Below are 18,858 nucleotides of genomic sequence, written 5' to 3' on the forward strand. Positions count from 1 at the left end.
TCATTCATCATTACACTCTACAAAAAAACTACAAAAAAACCCCACCTTATTATGAACCAAATCTGTCCTCACAGAATTCCTCCCACACATGTGCATGCTCACCTGAAATGACAATTTTTAATGTCTACATGCAGTAAATATAGTCAATAAAGCAGATTTATGAACACACTAAAATATTCTCCACTGAGGTTCGAATTTATTCTGACAGAGATGCACTTAACATAATGAAATACTAATGCACTGTTGGTCCTTTAGATGACAGGATTCATAAGTATATAAATATAAGTATTTATCCTTTGCTGACTTGTAAAAACACACACACACACACACACACACACACACACACACACACACACACACTGAAATAGAACAATACATGAAAATGTATCACCACTCTCCAGTTAAAGCAAAAGTGAAAATAACATTGCTACATTTTTTTTCAAGCAAACGGTATGAGAGGGAAAAAAAAGAAGCAAAACAACTGGCAGCATTCAGGCCTTGGCTCCTGGGGGCTACATGTGGTTCAAGAAAGACTTAACCACTGGATTTAGCTGGGCACACAATATGACCAAGACTGGCACTGACTGGCTAGCCACTCCAGAACATTACACTAAACCCCTTTTCCAGTCCTTGAAACAGTAGCAGTTCTTTCCAAAAACAGAATATCTGAGCAGGAAACAATTGTCCCAATGATTTGAAATGGGATCTGGCAATCAACTCTCATCTACAGCATTTTCACCGGTGACTACAGAGTCATGGCCAAGGGCCAGCAAGTGGAGCCACCTCTCTCTCTTAAAAATAAGTGGTGCCATTTCATGAGGTCTTGTGTTCGGCACTCATCCATGACACGGACAGACGTTAAGGAGTGTGTTCTAAGCTGCTAAAACCGTTCATCTGGCACGCTGACAGCTATTCAAAGCTTAAAATTCCTTCAGTAATTAAAATCAGTGGAAGACACTATATTGGCACGACTGTCTTGGAAAGCCCTGTTTTCTTTTTTTCCCCCCACTTTCCACTACTTCCTCAACAGTCCTCGTATTTCTTTCTCTCCTTACACATTAATTTCCCTTTTCATCTGAACGGGGTTTCATATGGTGCAAAGAGACATGCACAACCCTGCGATAAATTAGCCACTATGAATAATGAGCTAATGCTGATTTTTAAGAGTTAATTAATTTCCTGTGGGCATGGCAGTGTCTCGCCTGATTAATGATGGTAATGCCATTGGCATGCTGAGTTGGGTGCCCTATCGCTGGATATAAATCAGTGGTGCAGTGTAAGGCGTCATGCCCCAGCTGTGTCCAACGTGTTCACTTTAACTGTCTTTCTGACCTACGACACAATAGGTGGATGACTCTGGATGTACATGGTCATAAGGCAAGTACTCTGTTACTTGTGAGACAGTGACACATGGAAACTGACAAATTCCTGTGACTCCTGAGATACAAGGCATGACTCAATGTTTGATCGGTAAGGCCCTAGCCCTTCTCCAAGTTTTACCCATATCCCTTGTTTTTGAGGGAACCTCGCTGAACCCATTCCCCTCAGAAGAGCGTTTACAAGGGGTAGTGGTAAAATCTTTCTCTCTATGAAATGGGACAACCCCTAGAGATCCTCATACATCATCACTTGATGTCGATGGTATTTATGTTACAACTGGTCATTTCCAACATGGCCTCTTTGGATACTGTGGATCTAACTCGATCACAATGCTATTTCCCTTTTAACTGATGGACTGGGACTGTCATGCACAAATCAGCGTTAACAATTTGATGTTAGCAAGCTGGTTAGTTTACTACTGAGACACCATCAAACTGGTTGTGATTGTTTTATGCTCATTATAAAGCAAAGAACCATAATAGATTTTAATGACTTTTAATGAATGAGAGTTCTCGCAATGATTGGTTTGAAATGTGCTTCTGAACAATCTCCATTTGGAGGACCATTTAGCCATAATATTTCACCCTACCCCTCAATCCAAACAAGTTTTGGCTCACCCTACCGCTAGATGTGAACGTTCACAATGGAGGGCTAGGCTGAGTGGTAGTGCTATGTATTGGGATTGGGCCTTAGAGTGCCAGAGCCAGATTAACAGTCTACTAATGTACACCTTATTCATTTTTCTTGTAGACTAAAAAAATACAAATGTTCTGAGCCCTATTACTGCCAAGCAGTGCACCTGGTACAAAGAGCACACAAATCTGGATCTAGACCATACAAGTATTAGGTCATGTCCTTTGGGTTTGTGTGGAGCCTTAGGGAAAAGGTCCTGCAGTGTTTCACATAAATTAATTCTGAGTCAGACATTACCTGCCAAGTATCTGAAGTAATAATTGCCACTTTGTGGGATGCTGTATGTGGCGATTCACAACATGTTGCCCACATTATGTATGGTATCACAATGAAGTGATTATGCAGTAATCAACACATTGCAAGACAACCCATGTCCATGTGTGCAATCAATTTACTTTTACTATGGTGAGTCAATTGAGGACAAAACATATTCTCTCCCTTTTCAGTATATTCTCTCAGTGTATTCACCACTCAGTGAGCTAAATCTGTAATTCCAAGGGCAACTCAATCCCTTAAACATGTGTAAAATATCAAGACTTCACTGAAACTCAAACTTGATTCAGAGGAAATCAACCCAGCCAATAAATGTGTCCCAGCGTTAGAGAGAAATGACTGAATTGGAAATGACTGTCACCTACACAGCTGGTCTGATTCAGACAACTTTGATTGTCAAACTGTCCAACCTCCTCTTGTGAAAATGGCAAACAAAAAGTTTTGTTTTCTACTATATATATATATATATATATATATATACACACACACACATATATACGCATATATGTATATATATGTATATATATATATATATATATATATATATATATATATATATATATATATATATATATATATATATATATATATACATATATATATATATATATATATATATACACCTTTGGTCACTGCGACCGTGATGGCTGGCATTACCACTTGTCTAGAAAAGTAAAAGTGAGTAAAGAGAGCAGAGCTCCTAGAATTACTGAAGACTCTTGGCCTTGTTGGATTAAAAAAAAAAAAAAAAAAAAAAAAAAGGATCACCTACAGCAATGAGCAAAAACAAATAAATGGAAGTATTTATCTTTAAGAATGGGTTCCTTCAAATACCAAATTATCATCATTTGTGATACACAATGAAAAATCTAAAACCCTCAAAGCATGACTGAAGCAAACTAATTAACAGTGTAATTATATAAATACTTGAACACTGACAGTGGCAATAAATGATACGCTGCTAATATTCCATAACACTTCCAAAACAGATTAATCCATAACAAATAACCCAAATGTAGATGATTTCCAACCATCCCTAATGTCCTCAGCACTGTCCACCTCCTCATGAAATAAATAAAATGACTCTAAAGACCTTAATCCCACCTAATTCCTTTCTTTTGTTTCCCCCCCTTTCTAGATAAATAAATAAGTGGCGAATCTCAGTCAACTTGGCATGGTATACTTTATTAGCGTAAGAGGCTTATCGTCAGCATATGAACCCAGTTCCAGTATTAGTCAGTACTGTATAAGCTTTCAGCTTTGGATACTGATGACACTGACAATGAAAATCAAAAGTAAAAGCAGATTAGGAAAAGCTGCAGAGGACCATGGAGACTTCTGTGGCATGGTTGATAGAAAGTGACAGACTACGTCATGAAAACTTCATGCAACAAGTGCAATGAAACAGGCTTCTTGGCAGTCTCTGCTGTCATGGATATTCACACTGAGTTATGTTGTGAGGGAGGAACTGGGAAAATATCTATCACATATTAACTGCAGGCAATGAATCAAGGATTATTCTTGTCCCATGCCAACCCCCTTCATTACAGCTGATAGTAAATAATTGGTACAGTTAGGAAAGATTAATGCATATCTATTCATCAAGCTTTCTTTTGGGGCCAAAGGAAAAGTAATGCTTCACAATTTCATGGTCATTTCATGTCAACTCCTCTTTAAATCCAGCCTGTCTTTGCCTCTTGATTACTGCTGCAATCAGCCACTCATCACTTGTTGTATCGATCTTAATTCATCATGCACCTTAAGCCAGTGAGCCTCTATGAAAGCAATTCATCCCATTCATTTGAGTCATTTTGTGTTAGTTTTCAGAGTATCTGGGCAATATGGCCTTACTATTATATTGCAAATATTACTTCATAAGAAAATATCAATATTGCAGGGGTGACGATTTCAAAAAATATTAACAAATAATCCAAAATCAAAAATCTGTAACATTATATAGTCTTGATCGCCATGCAATAGACTGTATATCATATATATTGCCCAGCACCCCTGCAGAGGAAGGCAGGTAATGTTACAACCGTATCACAGTGCTATGTTTCAGAGCAGGCTGCCATATTTGCTTTGACGGCAGAAGATACAAACTGCCCACAGCAACACTAGCACTCTGTGAGGCTCTTCATCTAGCCTACCAGATCAAAAAATAGCTTGATGGATGAAAATATATATACTCTTACAGTACCTTTAACGTTAAAGACACAAATGATATAGAATTTGAAAAACTGAACATTGCTTACCACTCTGTTCACATTAAAAGCATTTAACTGGCAAAACATACATTGCAGTTAGAGGAAACGCACTACTTTTGTAGAAAGAGAGCTGAAATGCTATTCTTAAACACAAATGCATCTACAAAATGACACAATGATGGTTTTTTGGTATTGTTTGACAGTGGAACAGTCTTTCAGGGAGTAAATAATAATGATTTAAAAAAGCTGCAGGTGAGACTTCTCACCAAGATATAGCCAACTCTCTTTACTAAAGAAGAGTCTTTATTTATCACAGTGCAATGTAGTAACCCATCGCAGAGGGGCAGTGGGCAGTTGGCAGCCGCTGTTTGGCACCCAAGGAAGAAGTCCAGATCTAAGCCAGTGACTTGGTCAAAGACACTGACAGGAAAATTAACCTAATATACATGTTTTGATGGTGGGTGAGTCCAGCGCAACCAGAGTAACCCACACAAGCAGGAGGAGAACAAACTCCACACAGATATGCCGTGTCGCAGTCCAGGAGGGGGCCCAGGAACCTCTTGCTGTGAAGCAGCAGTGCTTGCCACTGAGTCGTCTTGCTGCCTGCTGTTTGCAGACCCATGCAGTGTGCAGGGTATACTCAGATCATGGTTGCTCACAGAATGATGGGAAAAAAAATGATTGCCTGACTTCTTTATTAAAACAACAACAGTTTAAGTTGCTGCCTGTTAGCACCAGTAACTACAGATTTTGCTGCTTTAACTTGAGCATTTTAGCTTGCCATTTCTCCCATTTATTTCAAAGCACAGCTAAAGATGAAGGGACTTCAGACATCAGCCTTGGTGGTGTCTTGTTTAACTTAAAGTGGGACTAATAAGAGGAATAAGACACACAAGGGTCCAGCTAAACAGAAAATACTCATTAGGATATTGATGGTTTTGGCCCATGAATAATGAATGTGGCCCCAATTTCAATGACAATCAATTGAGTTGTTCCAGTACATTCATATTTTGCCTTGAGTGTTGGATTGACCAACTGACCAGCAGTCCCTGGAGCAACACGTGAAGTATTTTCTGTGAGCACTGCAAAAACTACAGCTTCTCACTATTTTATCAGTGTGAAAAACACACATTTCCCCCCTCAGCTCACCCATATAACTACACACACCTTTTACGGTAGGTTACCGATTTTTGACAGGTTATACCCCGAGCCTTGCACACCGCCGGGGCCGTCACATGGACAGGCACAGGAGACCGAAAAGTTTAACAGCTTGCTCCATTTCCCAGAAAGGAGAAAAATGGGTGTCTTTATGATAATTAAGCACTTAAAGCCTTGCTGACGCAGAGAGACAGCCTGCCTGCAGACTGCAATGGATAGACATTCATATTAAATGTGCTGACTTACATTGACAATTTTGCCTAAAGAAATGGGTGGCAGACAGCGGCCTCAGAGTGGAGTTGTATAAAGGCAATTCAACACCAATTCGAGATGAATGAATGAGTATTTTGAGCAGGTAGCTCGGGGAATCGCTGAGATAACCTCCACAGGTTCCCAGAAATGCGAGCGTGTAAATGTTCCGTGAGTTGTGCGTACAAAGCAAAATGTGCATGTGCGTTAGAGGTGAAGTGCAATCATGGAATGTCTTTGGACATCAAGGTGGTAACTATAGGTGGTGACAATGCCAGATCACAAGGACACACCTCCCTCATTTCACCTGTCCCTCACTCACTTAAAAAAAAGTATATTTTCAAAAGGAGAGGGGCTGGATCACCCAGTCAACAGTGCTGTATTCTGTAATTGTCGTCTCAAGGTGTCAGTCTGTTTGTAACATGCCGGAGATCATCTCGTGTCTATCTCTGTGGCTTTCTCAAGGGAAAAGAAAAGAATAAGTGGCAGAGAATAACTGTCCACCAATAGTGAGTCACTCAGCCACAATAGGAGATCTTATTAAGGTGTCAATTCTTTGTCTGGCCTCTGTTTCTACCATCCCGCTCTGGTCTGCTATTGCAGCATGATATCAATTATTTTCCATGGCCAACAGTCTCCTAGAGAAGTCTCCCGCATGCACCAGGCCCCACCTGCAACTTGGACAAGCCTAGTTCTAGGCTATGAAGTCAGTGCCATACTTGGGATGACAGATGATGTATTGCATTTTTTAGACACCCACCACGTTCTGTGCTGTGCTGCAACATATCGTTTCCAATTAGTTTGTTTTTTTATTGTAGCAACATAATTGCATGTTTTTTCAAACAGATGTACTGTACCTTTTGGAGTGTAGTTAAGTAAATCCAAATAGAGCCAAAACATGTTAAAGGAGACATTAATAACCCTTCATGTAAAGATCACATTGAAAAAAGGTTACCCTGGTGTGCTGTGCTGTCAAGTACCTAATTGCACAAAATTACATTTGATGGCTTCATAACTTGGGCGAGATCGTTCATGTAACAGCATCTACTGAAGACATCCAAACAGGTCTGCCAGTGAACAGTCAAATCACTTTTGCTTACAGTCTCTGAAAATCTTTTTTTTTTTTTTTTTTTTTGTTACACCCACGCAAACAAACCTGACGCACCACGTTTATCAGTCAGCCAGCCACACATGGAAGATCACCAGCACCACTCATATAACCTAGACCACATACTTGCCTCTGTCATTCTGCGTTAGTTCTCTGAATTCATCCCCATGTGTTCTTTCCTGAGCACCGCTAGCACCTCCCGCGGAGAAGCCTGCAGGGTCTGAGATGTAATCTCCGCTGCTTTCCCTTCCACGCTTGTCCCCCATTGTGCCATGGCCCAGTGTTTTTTGAAGCTAAGGTAAACCTGCCTCCGTGCGGTTTGATTGTGATCAGAGGTCTGTAAGTGGATTTCTATCTCACCTGGATTCACTTGACTGGTACATTGATTCATATCTGAGCTGAAGCAGTTTTCAGATGAGGAGGTGTAGGCGTACGTGATTGATGGGTTGACGAAACACTGTCCGTGCCCCCTGCGCGTTTTGTTTTTTGTTTTTTTTGTACGTATTTGTGCACATCCAATGAAGCATAATGATTCAATGTGATGGCTTGATCCTTAGATTTTTGCTTGCATGGTCTGTGACTTATTATCAATGTGAAATGAAATTTGTACTCGTGCATTCCCGTTTTAGATACGAGCATTGATTGATTTTGTCATACACTTAAAAGCCAACGATGTCTTGTCTGCTTACATCTAAACTCTTCCATTTCCTGCAACGTTCACATGAGAGGAGCTGTTGTGTCTACAGTCGATGAGTCATATCTCACACACTCATATCTACCATTTCAGACCAGAAAAAAATGATTTGAAGTTGAAATGGCAAACAATGCGCTGTCTGTTTTCCTGTTCTTGAGGGGAATGCAGGAAATGCTTGCTTTGAGAACATAATTTTTATCTACTCACGCACATATGAGCTTATACTGTGTTTCATGATACAGAGAAGAACCATGATTTAGTCATTTATCTAGATTACTTCTGAAGTAAGAAGTGCTGTTAGATCATTTTTATACACTATTATTACCCACAATGGGCTAATACAGCCAGAAATGTAAAAGACATACTGGTAGATTCAAATTTTCCAAATTCAAAACATTCCCAGACTCAAATTTAGAACAATTTAGAACATTTGGCTATTTTGAACTTAGGTGTTAAATCTGAGTTCAAAATAGCTAAATGTTTAAGATGATCAATTATCAATAATAAATTGTAATGTATTTAAAAGGACTTATTAGTCATTTCAACAATGATAAACCATGAAAAGCTTTATAAACCATTTATTAAGCATCATTTATCATTTTTATTGTACAGTCATACAAATAAGAGACAACATGCTCAGCTCATGTATATAGCTTCAGTGCAGGGTGCTGAATCTGTCTTGTAGTGACTAAACAATACAAAATAATGAACAGCACTCCAATCAAACTGTTTATCCTTGCCACGTAGACTTTTCAGGCACTACTTCAGCCTGTGTTTTGGCAAAATCACAGTAAAACTACACAGTTGCGCAAATTATAGGTTATCCAAAACTGCACAACAGATATATGCCGATAGGAAACGCTGCATCCTTTTGATGGAGAGCCAAAGACCTCACAGGGTCTATTAACTGTCTCACAGAAATAACATAGTACATATTAGTATCACAGGAAACAAGTAAATTAAATCACCTCATTCAGTCCCTTTGGAATCAGATTGTTGAGTATATCCAATGGGCTTCACTCTGGAATAGGATTCTGTCCCTGTTACCACCTCTCCAAAGCATTCTCACTGTCTCAATGCCCATATAATGTAGTTCACTCAAACTGTAGTCATGACTGTTAAAATGCCTGGCTACTGATGATTTAACATGGAAGTTACGAATAGAATGCTTATGCTCACAGATTCTGGTTTTCAGCTCCCGTTGTTTTTTTTTTTTTACATAAAATATGGCACAGACATTTTAACCGCAGGTATTTCTGCCTGTGACCTTAATATCGACACCTGACCTTGTATGGTTAAAATGATTCCCATTGATCACGCAACAACATGCAGAAAAGATGGTCTGTTCACTTTTCTGACAACTACAACACTGCATAAGTCCTAAATGTTCAGACAGGATTATCATTTGATTATTTATAATGAAACATTTATGACACTTTCTTTCAAATGAATTTGGTCACAAACTGGTACAGCTCTAAGAGGTGTTTTGCAGGCTGTGACATACAGGCGTAGAGGCAGCTCTGCGTAGGTGTGTGTGATCGGTCTCACTCCATACTTCTTGCCTTGTTTTCAACAACATCAAGCTCGGTCTGGCCCGCAAACTCTTACACAGGGGTAAATATCGTGTTTGTTCGGAAGGCTATGATAAACACTCTGCCTGAATGATCGATTTGTTTTTGCAGAAATTATGATTTTCATATTTCAAAAACAGGCAGGTCTGGAAACAAAAACGTTTTTCATACTCTTTTCTTTCAAATTCCAAACAAAAGATTCAAATACAATACTTTCAATTACTGTATGGGAACCCTGTATAGTGGCCAGTCTTCTATTTCTGGCATGGATTCATGGTCAGACCACATCTCTTAAGAGGGCCTTTGCTGCTCTGAGACAGTATCACATGACCATAACAGACGGCCTCTGTCAGATGTCATTAGCTATCAGCTCTGTTTCCTTCAGACAGCAGACACTGTTAAGACGCACACACTGCAAGGGAAGAGACACAGACGCCATAAGCCACAAGCTCACAGAATAAATGCATGTATAAATACTCACATATGCAGCTTTTTTTTCTTGCCAAAAAAACAAGCACCTCGCACAAGGGGGATCATTGAGTTTGAGTAACTGCACAGCGAAACCTGAATGACCTCTTTTACATCACTCCACATCCTGATTTGAGGGAGGTCGGACTTTAATCCAGAAAAGTTATCCACCTACCTGCTTTGTGTGACGGGCCCCAGGTGTCTGCAGACATATAACACACGCAGATTTAACCCAGCCAATGACACAGATTCATTTTTCCATCTCTATGATAAATGCCTCCAAGGTACGCCTTTGGAAATAGCTCGAGGTAAGATAAATGTGTGCCTGAAAGTATTTCTCACAGCGATGAAAGATATGTTCGGACATGGTTAGTAACTTTTTTTATTTTAAACTGGTAATAGCATTTACTTTAAATGGGTAATGCCGATTAAAAAAAAATGCACACAGATACACTGTACTGCTCCAGCCTACTTAAGTGGGTGTTGACCACTTGGATTATCCTCCCTTTGGCTCTAGTGATTTTTTTGGCTGTGTCCCCTCTCCTTCTGCTCTGCACTCCATGTTGCCGCCTCCAAGAACTAAAACTAAACTAAATTTTCATTCAGTTGACATCCAGAAAGACTGCATATAAGTTCCTCAACACCACATTTCCTCATGAACATTTTTTTTTCCCCCTGAATGTAACTAAACCTTTTACACAGTGATGGATTCAACGCCATCGCTTCCTGCATTATCTAGCTGTTTTTTTTTTTTAAGACCGAAGAAGATTAAAAGTACATTCAGCCAAAGGAGGGCTCTTTAATAGAAGCTGGAGATACACACAGAAGTGTGCAGAGGGTTAAACTGCTTCCTTGATAACGCAGACTGTAGGTAATGAATGTGCCAAGTCAGGTCCACTAACAGCCTGGAAACCAATTCAGTGCGTAATGTATGCTCCTTCTATTGTATATCCAAAGCCCTACAGTACACTGGGAGCTGCAGATGTTTTCCTGATGTAGGCCTTGAGCTGCTGCATTCTAATAATCACAGAATGCATCAGATAAACAGTGTAGGATATGAAAGCTGTAATGGTTTTCACATGCAATTCCCCAAACAAGTCTCTCAAAAGCACGTCTACAATTAACGATCCATAATGTTTCCTGCTGCTAATGTGCCAACTTATTGCAGAATCATCATAGAATTGCTAGGCTGCACAGAGTGGGCTGAAAAAGGGAAAAAAAAGAAAATAAATATGCATCAGCATTAATAGATGCTCAGTATTTTCCAGATGCTCCACATGATGAAGGTCTCCGTCAGGAGATAATCCATCTTTTGAGCAATTGTTTTTGCAGTCAAATTAGACTGCCAAAATCCCTCCAGATAATGCGGAACCACTCCACGGTAGTGACAGGTACTACATCCACTGCATTAACCTTGTCATGTATTGGAGAGTGTGAGAAGCAGTAAACTAAGTCAACAACAACAACAAAAAAAAAGTAAATTGTTATTCAAAATTTTGTATGACTCGAAAAACCTAACCCAACCCCACACCTCCCAGGCATCCTCGCTCTGTCTCCCCAAACGCAACAAAATGCCTAAAAACATACAGCTAATCAGAAAAAAAAATGTATATAGTCCTACAGTGTGTGTGTGTGTGTGTGTGTGTGTGTGTGTGTGTGTGTGTGTGTGTGTGTGTGTGTGTGTGTGTGTGTGTGAATGAGGGTGAGAGAATGAAAAAGAGAGCCTAAGTGGCCATGATCGTATTTGTATTTTTGTATCAGAAAAAAATAATAATATTGATATCAAACTTGATTGTATCAACATTGAGGAAACAAAGAAAGTTTGTTTAGTAAACAAACTTCAATTAGATATAAAAGCTGGTACAGACAACTCCAGTGAAGTACATGGAATCCCCGTCTTTCATAGGTAGTCCCTTCTTGGTAGTTTACTGGAAAAAAAAAAAAAAAAGAATCAGGAACGACTTTTAAATGTCAGTTTTCCATCCTGTATTTGTTTTGTTCAAAATGACCAGAAACAGATGTCCACACTCCGTTGGTGTAGAATGCAAGTCCACTGTTGGCAATGTAGGGGTGTGTGTGTGTGTGTGTGTGTGTGTGTGTGTGTGTGTGTGTGTGTGTGTGTGTGTGTGTGTGTGTGTGTGTGTGTGTGTGTGTGTGTGTGTGTGTGTGTGTGTGTGTGTGTGACTGAGAATGTGTAAGAGGCAGAGAGAGAGAGATAATATACTAAAACCATGACACAGTAAATAGTCCATGGCCCATTTTTCATGATGGTAGGGACAAAGAAACTAAGGTTTTAAATAAACCTGAGAAAAGGCAAATGCATAACCAAAATCCTCTGAGCAGGAACAGCTTAAAGGGTCAGTTGACCTAAATCACAACAAAACATACTTACTCTTTTAGTGGCATAAAGTCATGCTGATGGTTTTATTTGGAGAAACTTGTGCCAGTACCAAACACAACTGAGGTGAGGGGGATTTATTTGAGCTGCTCAACAAATTGAAAAAAAAGTAATCTGAAGGATTTTTCCAACACCAATGTCAATAGTTTTCATTAACATTTTCTTTGGAAGCCCTAATGAAAACTCTACTTTTTGAAAAGTTGTTTTGAACAAAGCAAAAGAAAAAAGCTTCCACTGTAGTCTGGTAGAGGAATATTTCATTAACTGGGAAAGCAAAATGAAAAAAACCTTAAATACTAAGCTGTTTTTCAGAGAGAAACAATGTTTTTTGTGGTTTAGAGTGAGAAACCATTATGCATGGTTTTTGTATCTATGAAAGACCCAGTCTTTTAAAACACTCTGTTTCTACATGAGAACCACTGTAAATCTCTATGAGCTGCATAGTCTTGTATAATCTGAGAGGCAAGAATTAAATGTAAAGCTCCATTTACATTTTATTCTTCTTGCGGTCTGTTCCTCCTGATAATCATATTCCAAGGTGAAACATGAACTGTTCAGTCAGAAGTGCTGACTTTGAATGATTTCTGTTTTCCTTTTTCTCTAGGCAGGGCAAGTTTATTTGTACAGTACTTTTTGACAACAAGGCAATTCAAAGTGTTATACACAAGCACAAAGGGTTTACATTTTAAAATAAGCTATAATAGAATAGGACAACCAATAGAATAAACTTGTATTATAGGTTTAAAAAGGCTAATGAAAATAAACACATTGAGGCTTTTTTTCTAAATTGTGCTGAGTCCATTATATTCTGGTTACATTCCTAATGTGAAAGTAGAATAATCATGTGAATAAGGATTTGTTTCTAAATGTCTGAAGGTGAGCATGAACATTTAATTGTTCTTCTTTAAGTACAGGACAGGAATTACTTTTTCTGCTGTCTATCTTTGTTGAAGTGGAATACATGTAGGTTTTTTTTTCAAATGATTATTGATGTTGAACGCTTTTACTCACTTTTTGTCATTATATAAATTTGCACTGCTGGGAAAGCTCACTTTCTACAGGAGCTAGTTCAGTTCATAGTTCAAAAAATGAACTAATTCATAGTTCTTTTTTTTTTCCAATATGAAGCGGCGTTGCTATTAATTTTCAAAATTATTGCCACATCCCATATAGAACCACAGACAGCAATTATTTTATCAGTTTTAACACTAAAACTGCAGGTCCCTGACAACGGTGCCGCTACTGTACGCCGTTAATACAATTTGGGTGGTAGAGGATCTGTTTTGGCTCACTGCTGCCGTGTCTTTTGAGTTTGTATTCATTCATACCTTCCTTGAAAGGCTAGCTGGGTGCTTTAGTTCAATGTGCCATTCCAGGTTTGCTGTTGACGTTGATGTATGGAGTTGCTTCTTGAAACCTGGCAGGCAAAGTTTACACAAAAATGTAAGATTTTCCCATCTGGATCATCACTGATCTATTCAGAAAACTGTTTTAAGTAATCAAACAAAGATGCCATGGTGGGGGCAGAGTCTGAGGTACTGCTGCTGCCTTCATTTGTTTTTGCCTCCATGCTTCGCATTTTGATGACACATGCAACAGTGTGACTCTGTGATGGCTGGTGTTGCCAGATTGGGTGTTTTTCCGCTACATATTAAGGCCTGTTTATGGTGTGTTTCAGCCAGATTTTCGCCTGGAAGGAAATCTGGCACTCTCTAGAAGAAGTTAAACTGTGAGAGAGCAGCGTTCACAAATGCAAGAATGAACGTGCTCACAATAACGTTCATCAGGCAGAATTGCAGTACATTCAGTTCACGTTCGCCCAAAATATCAAGGAGTTCATGAACGATTGTTTACTGAATGCATTCAGGCACAACACTGTACATTTGTATGTCATCATCTGTATTGTCATGGTCAAATATTTCCTGTTTTCCTCTTATGTAGACGTTGAACATAAGAGGCCCGATAATAGAGCCTTGGGGAACCCCACGTGTTATTTTTCATTCATAGTCCCCCTACTTCAAATAAGATTCAACCTTGTTTAGAACTTGTTTTTTAGTCCATCCACAAATATGTTGTTATACAGCTGAGATCTAATGATACTTGTCATGATAGATATCCTTTGAAACATCAAAACAACAAGGGCTGAGAGGTTGTTGAGATGCTGAAAAATTCTCATTTCCCTTTAAAAGGGGAGGTTTGATATGGGCCTGTACCTGTTCATTAGGAAACTGTCTAGATTATTCTTTTTAAATTGTGGCTTAAATAACTGCCATTTTTCAGGGCCTGTGGGAAATTGAGAGCGGAGAAGTGCAGTGAAGGAGCTCTCCAGTGCTGAAACTGCATCTACTACAGAGTGTTAGAAAACTCCTGTGTTTGAATGCTTTGAGACAGGATGGCTTAGCAGAGCTGAAATGAAATGTGTTGGCAGAACTGTCCAATGCTGAGAAAATATGGCTCTTGAGTTGCCAGTGCTAAATAGATCCTAACATTACTGTACGAAGCCATGGCTATTTTGCCATTTTGTTTGCTTATTTGAGAAGAGGCCATACTTGTTTTCAACTTGCAATTGCTCCAACAAAGGAAAGTCCTTGAAGAATCTTTTTTTTAAAAAAGCTTGAGTTGAATTAACACATTATAGAAAGAAAATGCTCCTCTGGGAGGCATTTATATCTCCAGGGGAGAGAAAGTAAAAGGACCCATGCAGAATCACATTTAATTTTTTTTCTGAGTCTTTGTTGGATGTCATCAATCATCTTTTTGAAAAAGTGAATTGTTAAGGAACAAAGACGAAGGGTCTCAAAGACCACACAAATATGAAGAAAACTAAGAGTATAATAAATGCTCCATGTCACAACTTGGACGAGGTCACCACTCCAGACCACTAAATTATGCAGCGGCCCTTGAGCCATGTAGAGTGTGAAAGAAAAGCTGTTACATACACAAAATATGGCATTACAAATGTAGATGTGGGGGATTGGCATTCCTTTTTTCTTACTTGGAACCAAAAGCAGTCTCATATATAGACAGAACAGAGCCTAACAATACAGACACTGCCTCTTTTTACATCAAAATTTAGAAGGGAAAGAATACATGCGACATATGTAATGATTAGGAATACCTGAAGTGGATGTTCATCACTGGAATGGTGTAGTGCCGCACTACCATTGCTTTGGAATCTATACAGTGTCATGTATTTCATTGTGTGATTGTTAGCGTAAAGTAGTGTATGTGCCACGGACACAACCTGTTTTGTTCTGCTGTGGGAATTTGTGCAGTAATTACCTTCACAATTCAGACACTCAAATCAAAATGGTGTACAATGAATAAAGTGTACACACACATACACACACAAAAAAAAACATTATAATACTCATTATAATATTGTTTGTGCTGTTCATTTTTTTTATGAGTTATTATGCCCTTTAAAAATGAAAGATCCCTAATTATTAATTATGTTTTCATAACCCACTTAAGGGGACTTTGGGTTGTAATAGAATTAGCATATTAATAATACAGCAGATATGTATGGGAGAACATTTCAGCCAGTTAAAGATTACAAAAGAAAAGATAAAAACTAAGCTTGATGAAGACAGTATTCCATAAATGTAAATTTTGCCCATGATAACTGATAATTAACAAATAAAAAGTCGAGCAAGTTGAAATAATGAAATAATGTCAAGAATTATGAGATATAAAAAAAATATGAAGCATAAACTCATAATTATGACATAGATATATAACATATGTAACATTCATGTTTAAAGATAAAAAAAAATCATAATATGAAATATTAAGTCAGTGTTTATCTTGTACTTATCAGTCAGCTTGGGAACTTTTTTTTTCATCAAGGGGAAGTTTTCATCAATCTTCTTTTATTTTACTGGCAGAATTAGGCTCACATATTCTTGCTTTTTGCCTGCGGCCTACTATTAAGTTATAGTTTTGGCCCAGTGACAAGTAAAAAAGCAGATATAACTGCAATACAATTCCAACCAGTATGTTGGCAATCACTGACCAGTGACCACAAGACCAGTTTGATGGAACTTACTCTTAGCTTTGGGTGAGCTTTTCGGTCCTATAAAACAACTACAAAGTGAACAAAACATTCAACTGTAAATCATAGCAATCAACAATCAAATACATAAAAGCTGGCAAAACATTCCTTGATTACCACGCTGAATGCTGACCCATTTAATGTATGTAAATGCCTCTTTTTAATACATTACGTGCTGGTCTGAGTACTGTACTTTATTATTATAATGATTTTGAGAGGTAGTTATTAAAAAGGATAAATGAAGGTCATAGGAATCAAAGCTTTTAAACATGAAGAGACACTAAAAATTAAACCCTACCAGACAGCAAGGCACCATAAGGCTTTATTTTAGCTTCCCTTGTGGGAATACCTGTTCCACTGGTGTTTGCTTTAACACAAGGGAACCCAACATATGAGTAGGAATAGAAAAAAAGGGTCTTATACAGTGCCAAGGTGTTGTGTGCATTAAACTGATATTAACATTTGCGTGCACAGCAGTGGCAACCATCTAGAGACTTTTTTGTCTTTCCCACACTGACTGCAACAATCAGATGTGCGTGGAGCTCATTTAAGTAATGTAACAGTAAATACATTCACATTCATTGTACAAACATAACCTGCAAAATAGTCTCACCAATTTTCTGAAGATTAATTCAAAATCCAGCACTGACGGTAACACATCCATCAAAGAAAATCTGGAACCGAAATCAGCTCTGAATGCCACGCGCCTCGGGCTGATGGCAATGTCGTCATGACAACAAAGACTCACTTAAAAGCAGTCAACTGGTGTACCGCGACTAAAAATATGACAACAAGGTCTGTTTTGTCATATGGACGTAAACACCATGAGGCAGATAGAGAGTAATTACACACATAGCACGCTAAACAGACAGGGAGCATAGCCCTTTTGTCTCCATTTAGTAATATGGATCCAAAGTGACAACATCTAGTGTCAGCAATCTAAATCCTGACAATCGTGTGGTGGCTTGCAAATAAATGACAATTACAGAATGTGAGACATACTGTGTGTCAGTGTGTCTGTATTTCAACATTTGAATTTTTGTTTCACAAATATAAGTATAGAGGAAGTACGTACAATATCTACTCATGGCACTGAATATTAGTATTCCTTCCTACAGTATAATCCAATCTATCTACCTAAAAATCAAACAGGAGGTTGGTACTCTGCTGCATGGGAGATCATTGAGCAGTCAGTCAGTTTTGCTGGTAAGCCATGTGTGTTTGTTTTCAAACGAGAGACAATCATCACAAGTGAAGAAATTAGCTAAACTAATCAAGGACATTAACATAAACAGAACTGTGAATTTAAACAAGGCCTCTGGAACTTCAGCGTATATGTATTGTAAAGCAGCCAACCCTGAAAAGTCAAAGAAAATGAATGGTCCCGCTGGCATACTCAGTCCTGTCACATACTGAAAGGGTTTTTTGGACTACGGTGTCTTCTGACAGCAAATGTAGAACTGTCAGAAGTAAAGTGGTTTTACAAGTCGATCCAGTGGCCCTGGCTATGCCTGTAAGGTCTTTCCAATCCATTTTCACAAGCTCATTTGACTTGAAAGGGTTAATTATTTGCAAGCTAAACAAGCTGCCATGAAATGTCACAATCGTGACATGATTGAGGCTCTTTCACCTCCAAGTCTGGAGGATACACGGACATTTACGAGTGGCTTCTAATAGGCGTCTCTGCCTCTGTGACAGCTTATTACAGTAGCCTACCCAATACTCATGGGAAGACTCCATAAAACCACACAACACATCATTAGAAATCAGCCTGACCTTAGCAGGGATGCAGCCTCGTGACTAATCAAGAGGCTTCTGTCACTCGCACAGGCTAAGGGCCATCAGCAACATGAGCATGCCATTTTGAAAGGCACAATGGCATACTGAGAGATTCAGGGGGTGCAGAGGTGTGCAATTTGTAACCTTGAATTACTGTTCAGGATTCAGATAACAGGATTCACTGTAAAAGACCTGATTGTTTCACGATTAAGTGCATAACTCCTCGGATCTAATTTGTTTCATAAGTCTCTCAGACCGTCTGAAGAATGCTTCTCTATCTCACTGTAACCCTCTCAGCAAATCATCACTGCCCTCGTGAATGTATGCGATATCTCATTGTCAGATTGCCATAACTGAAAATGACTTAAAAATCTTCCCTCCTCACTGTTCAAGCAAGGAGGCATCACTGCAGTGGGAAAAGAAATCAATACACTAAAAATATGTTTGTTTTGATCCCTGTATATTAGATGTTGACTTTCTTAAGCCATGTAACCTTTAACAGTCGCCGATCGATAGGTTGAAAACTAAGAAGCCTGTTCAAATCTACTGACAAATAGCATTAAGTAGGCAAAGGCAGCAACGGTTTTCATGGAGACACCAGAAAATACAGCACTCAAGTTGCAGTTTGCATCAGGAGAGTGAAAACATTGGCTCAAACTCGATTAGGTTAAGGAGGAGAGAGCCAGCCTGCAAGCAGCTACCATCCATTAGGAGACTGTAATAATGACATATAAATGCAATTAATATGACTGATGAGTGGCAACATCCTGACAATCATTTGCCTACTTCATCATAATAGTCAGTCTGGAAAATCCCATTAGATCAG

The 18,858-nt window shown here is 38.8% G+C and overlaps 1 protein-coding gene and 1 long non-coding RNA gene across 4 annotated transcripts in view; both read right to left on the reverse strand.

Moving 5' to 3' along the window:
• The window catches only part of LOC119030205 (myosin light chain 4-like), a 451,755-nt gene that overhangs the window by 262,703 nt on the left and 170,194 nt on the right, over positions 1–18,858 (reverse strand). The window lies entirely within an intron of this gene.
• On the reverse strand, positions 8,412–16,981 carry LOC119030209. The gene is made up of 3 exons (XR_005078206.1): positions 16,867–16,981; positions 13,528–13,616; positions 8,412–9,745 (listed from the first exon to the last, which is right to left on the reverse strand). It is a non-coding gene; the product is annotated as an uncharacterized LOC119030209 (long non-coding RNA).

The sequence above is a fragment of the Acanthopagrus latus genome, chromosome 12 (assembly GCF_904848185.1).
Source record: "Acanthopagrus latus isolate v.2019 chromosome 12, fAcaLat1.1, whole genome shotgun sequence".
Taxonomy (NCBI): Eukaryota; Metazoa; Chordata; class Actinopteri; order Spariformes; family Sparidae; genus Acanthopagrus; species Acanthopagrus latus.